Source organism: Macrobrachium rosenbergii, chromosome 14 (genome assembly GCF_040412425.1).
Source record: "Macrobrachium rosenbergii isolate ZJJX-2024 chromosome 14, ASM4041242v1, whole genome shotgun sequence".
Taxonomy (NCBI): domain Eukaryota; kingdom Metazoa; phylum Arthropoda; class Malacostraca; order Decapoda; family Palaemonidae; genus Macrobrachium; species Macrobrachium rosenbergii.
The window spans coordinates 280,727-286,192 of record NC_089754.1 but is presented as its reverse complement, the minus strand read 5'-3'; the positions used below and the strand labels follow the sequence as shown (position 1 = coordinate 286,192).

Sequence of the window (5,466 nt, the reverse complement as noted above, 5' to 3'; positions counted from 1 at the left end):
AAGCGAGTGTTAAGTATAAGAGGAAGAATGAATTTGATGAGGCAAGAATGAAAGCTGGGGAAACCTTGTCACTATATGCTTGTAGGCTGGAGACGTTGGCAAGGAAGAAGTTTGGGGATGATGGGATAGATGAATGTAAGGAGTTAGTACGGAAGTTGTTAGGGACAGTGCCAGATGGAGTTAGAGAATTTGTGAACTTGAAGCGGAAGGAGAAGAAAAGATGGACGAATGAAAGGTTGACTTGGGGAGAAATCTTGGAAATTGTAGAAGATTATGAGCTTGACAGGGTTATAAAAGAGAGCAGAAGTGTAAGTGTAAGGGTTGGGGTAGATGAGAGAGTACCAGAGTTTGGAAGCTTTAGGGATGCAGTGTTGAGGGGCCCAATGAGAATGGCCGATAGTGTAATAGATAGGAGTGTAAGAGCAAGTAATGTGGAGGTGCCAGTGAGGATGAATGGTGGGTTTGTAAGGGAACAACAGGTTGGACGGGTTAGGGATAGTAGTGTACAAAGGGAAGGTCGATGAGTGGAAGTCGAGCGGCAGTGTTTTAGATGTGGAAAGGAAGGACATACAAAGAATGAGTGTAGGTGGGCTTTAGGAGCTTGTTTGGTGTGGGCAACCGGGACATTTGGTAAGGGAGTGTAACGAAAGATAGGGGTTAAATGCTACCGGTGCGGACAGGTGGGTCATGTTGCTAATGGTTGTAGGGGTACCCGAGTGAATGTAATATGTGGTAACTGTGGTAAGAATGGGCATTATGCGAGAATGTGTTCAGAACCGAGAGCTGGAGTGTGACGAATGTGGAATGGAAGGGCATGTATCAAGTGTATGTAGACGAAAGAGGGTGACTGTGACAGCGAATTCGGGAAACTGAGTGTGAAGGGGGTTCAAATGGGTGGATCCTCCAGGATGCAAGCGGTGCTGTGATGCATGTACGTGAGGGGTTGTTGCATGAGGGAGGCTTTTGCTGGAAAGACTGACGAGTGCATGAAGCAATTTGTTTTGATAGAGTATGGCAGAAAACGTAAGAAAGGGAAGAACGTCCCAAACTGAATGGTCGTAAGTTGTGTGATAGGGGTGTGAGTGCCAAAGTGGAAATGAGTGATAAAGCGTGTAATACGGATGAATGTGATGGTATGGATAGAACGTATAGCATATGGGGTTTGATATAACTGAGTTGACTGAACGTGTAGGGGTTGGTGAGCGGTTGGAGGTGAGCGAAAGTGTAAGAGTAAGAGAGCGTAGCAGTGATAGACGAGTGATTGAAAGCATGAATGAATCGTTGCAAGAATTGGAAAGGTCAATGAGCAAATGGGATGGGTTAGTTGAAGAATTTGGGGAGGTATTTGGGAACGAGTTAGAGGGTATAGATGAGATTGTGGATGAAATTGAGAGTGGTAATAGTGAAGAAGATAGCGTGAATCTGAGAGAGAATGGAGGAGAAGATGTGAGTTTGAATGTTGCTAGAAGAGAGAATGATTCTGAGAGAATGATTGCGTGCCCAGGAACGCGATCTAGAGGACCTGCTAGTGAGCATCCGTGGGTGTTGCGTGAAGGCGATTTGAAAGAGGTGTGAAAGGTGTTGGTTGGGAAATGCTAAAAGGGAGAAATATAGAGGGATGAATAAATTTGTTTTTATTTAGCATTTCCAACGTTTTGTGAGAGAGAGAGAGAGAGAGAGAGAGAGAGAGAGAGAGAGAGAGAGAGAGAGAGAGAGAGAGAGAGAGAGAGAGAGAGTGAGAGAGGTGAGAGAGAGTTGTCGTTGGAGTTTCGGTTGTTGGAGTTGGTTTTACGGCTGTCTCTCTGTCTGTCGGTCTGTCGGGAGTTTTTGTTGTTTGGGAGGTCTTGGGCAGTTGAGGTCCAACCTTGAAAGTGAACGGGAGTTCGTCTGTTTTTTTCGGTACCGATATTGATGGTGCATGTGTCTCTTTTTTTTGTTCGTTGTTGGTGGAGGGTTTGTTTGAAATTTTGTTTTGTGGTTTCTGTGTGCTGTGTTGGCGACCGTGGACGCCTTACTCCATCTTCCAGCAACCGAGGACCAGGGTGAGTGTTGTGTACTGTTTTTTTGTGTTTTGAAATTCCGCCACATTATATTTGGCGCCCAACGAAGCCTCCCAGTTGGAATTTGGACGTAGTCTTAAAATTCCTAATGTCCAAGAAATTCGAACCTCCTCAAGAAGCTTCCTTCAGGGATCTCACCAGGAAGTCGCTTTTTCTCTTTGCTCTGGCCTCGGCTAAGAGAATTAGCGAACTACAAACCTTAGAAGGTAGAGTTGGTTTTAAGAAAGATTCTGCTATATGCTCCTTCAAACCCTTCTTCTTGGCGAAGAATGAAAACCCTTCTAAACCATGGCCAAGAAGCTTCGAGTTAAAAGGTCTCTCGTCAGTGACAGGGCAAGAGTTGGAGAGGACTCTGTGCCCTGTTAGGAGCCTAAAATTCTACCTTGAGAAGAAGAAACAGCTGGGAGGTACAGTCGAAAGTCTCTGGTGCTCAGTCAGGGATCCTACTAGACCGATCTCTAAAAATGCGCAAGCCTTTTTCATTAAGGACGTCATCAGGGAAGCGCATCTGTCTTGTGAAGATGAGCACCTAAAGCTCCTTAGAGTGAAAGCACACGAAGTGAGAGCCATTGCGACATCCTTGGCTTTTCACAAGACGTTGTCTCTCCAGTCTATTATAGAGGCGACTTACTGGAGGTGTAATTCAACTTTCGCATCTCATTATTTAAGGGATGTGAGAGTTACGTATGATATGTGCTTCTCTCTAGGAGCGTACATATCTTCGGATTCAGTGCTGGGACAGGGAGCTGAATCAATCCTATTTAGTTTAGCTTTTTGGTTGTTTTTAATGCTTGGTGATGTGTGTTTTTATGGTTGGTTGGAAGAGGGTGTTGGAGTAAAGCCCCCCTTTCAATTCGTATCACTAACAAGGTTAGACTTAGTCAGGTGGTCGGGGTTGGTTGTTATGCTCCTTTTTAATTTTTTATTGACACCTAGCTCTGTCATGTAAGAGGGATAGCCCCCATTGATATGATTCAGGTGTAGGCTCTGTCATGTAAGTAGGTCAGCCCCTTTGACACGATCCATTATAGGCTCTGCCATGTAAGTGGGTGGTCCGACAGAATTTCAAATTTCGCGGCACACGCAGTGGCCGGTCAGGTGGTTAGTACCCATTCCCGCCGCTGGGAGGCGGTATCAGGAACCATTCCCATTTTCTATTCAGATTTTCTCTGTCGCCGGACTGTCAACACCTGTTGTCAGTTCCTCCGCCATTTGGATTTCGAAATTTGTTGTCACTTAAGTATTTTGGTTGTTTTTGGTATTCGACTGGATCTGTGACTTGGCATACGCTCTTTGTGGACCGTTTTGATTTTGCTTTTGACTTTTCTTATAATTAAGATGTCTTACCTCTAGCTATCGAGTCTGTAGCTTGGGTGAATGTAAGGTGAGGCTATCAAGAAGACTTTGATAGTTCCTCACTCTTTATGTATGATATGTAAGGGTGTTCAATGCTCTATGATAATCGGTAATGAATGTGTGGGATTGTCTGAGGGTGAGTGGAAGAAATATGAAGCCTATATGCTTAAATTGGAGCGTGATAGGCTGAGGAAATCTTCCTCCTAGAGTGCATCCTTAGTTGGACAGTCAGGGTTTTCTCCTACTAGTAACCCTGTAGTAAATTTATTACTAACCCTGTAGTTTGTTGCTGCAGAAGGTAATTCCCTGGCTCTCGTGTGGAGTCAATGCGTGCTCCTGAAACTAAAGTGAATGCAATTCAAACGCATAGTGTTAGTGCTAGTGCCCCTAGTGTTGTGGAGGGGGCGTCAGATCGGCCCTATAATGCCTCTAGGCCTGGACCTCTGTCGAACTCCCAGGACCAGGGAGGGGGCATGTCGAAAGCCGCATGAGGGTTACGGGGCTTCCCACCGATCTGGCGTCCCTTCGGCAGGTCCTGATGACGCTACCCAGGCTGCCAGGGATCGTGCTCAGGCACGCATCCTGAAGGATTGCTTCTCGTCCTCCTCCGACACGTCCTCCCGCCTCGGGGTTGGAGCTCTCGGTTGGACTCTCGCCCTCTTAAGAGAAGCTTAGAGGAGAGGACGCTTCACGTCCTCTTCCTCTAGACGTTTGTACTCTTCCCCGAAAGTTGCGTGGATATTCCTCTGCAGAAGAGAATAAAGTGTTTTTCGAATGATCACGCTACTCGACCCCTGTCGCGCTAAGGCAAGGGCTAGAGCTTCTTCCCTGTGGAAGGAAGTATACGTCTCTCGCCCCTTTCCTTCTCTCAGGTTCAGCCCTTCTCCCGAGAGAGTGGCTTCTCCAACGCGTAAGATTTTGTTGGGTTTGCAACAACAGCTGGATGCTCTCATGAACCTTTCAAGATTCGAATCTGCCTGTTAAGAGGTACAGACTTTCACCTTCGTCTCCGCTTCGGGAACGATACAGAGCGTCTGTCGTCTAGAGAGAGTGTTTAGTGGCTTCCTATTCGTCTTCCCCGAGTTGAGGTGTTGGCCTTTTCTCTTGTCTCGCGCCAGGAGCGCGTCTTGCTCTTCGTGCGCTTCTCACGCTTCACGCGCTCCTCACCTTGACGCTTCGGGCGCGCGCTTAGCCATGACGCCGCGCACGCCACGCTGTGACTCTCTTCTAGTACTTGCCACGGAGCCTCTCGCGCGTCACGCCATGACGCTCCGCGCTCGCTTCGCCGTATAGCTTCAAGTCTTGTGTTGACACCGCTCCAGTTGTTCATCATGTCGCACAACTACCCGCTTCAACATCTGATGTCCTTCTTAATTTAGCCAGTACTTGCTTCGGCAGTACATATACTAAATTGGAACGATACAGAGAAGATAAGCATGGCTCTTGCGCAAGGATGACACGCTAATCGTGAAGCGTTCCACATTTTTTACGTTTACTATACGTACTCTAGTTGACGACTTCTTCGTTCGCGGAGTTCCCGCTTACGACGGGAATCGGAACTACTTTCACCACTCACTCAAGACCCGCCAGCTGCGGAAGAACATCCTCTTTCGTCACAGCCTTTGTATGAAGAGAAACTTCTTTCGTCTTCTTCTTCCTCTGATTATCAGACTCTGGCTTTTTTCTTAAGGATCTGTTTCCTGAGACTTTTCAACCTTCGGCTACTCTCTCTCCACCTTCGCAGTTGTCTTTGTCTTAAGGGGAGCGTTTGACGAAAAAATCGGAAATCAAATTTTCTGGGATATTTTATATATGGCATCATACATATCCTGACTATCTTCTCAGAAAGTTTTATTTAAAAGTTCGCCACAGTTAGGAGTTATAAACAAAACAGTAACCTATCATAGTCAAATTACATTTTTCATATAATGTAATGATATTGTCAGTATATCGGTGGTAATTTCCTTTTAGCTATGAAATAATATCTAATGCGATCTATGGCAACCCTGTGGACATAGTACGCATCAGCGAAAGACAGGAATGCCGCAGG

The 5,466-nt window shown here is 46.2% G+C and overlaps 1 non-coding gene across 1 annotated transcript; it reads left to right on the top strand.

Moving 5' to 3' along the window:
- The first annotated feature begins 4,798 nt into the window (after positions 1 to 4,798).
- LOC136846195 (U6 spliceosomal RNA) lies at positions 4,799 to 4,903 on the top strand. Its single transcript, XR_010855347.1, has one exon. It is a non-coding gene; the product is annotated as a U6 spliceosomal RNA (small nuclear RNA).
- The last annotated feature ends 563 nt before the right edge of the window (positions 4,904 to 5,466 follow it).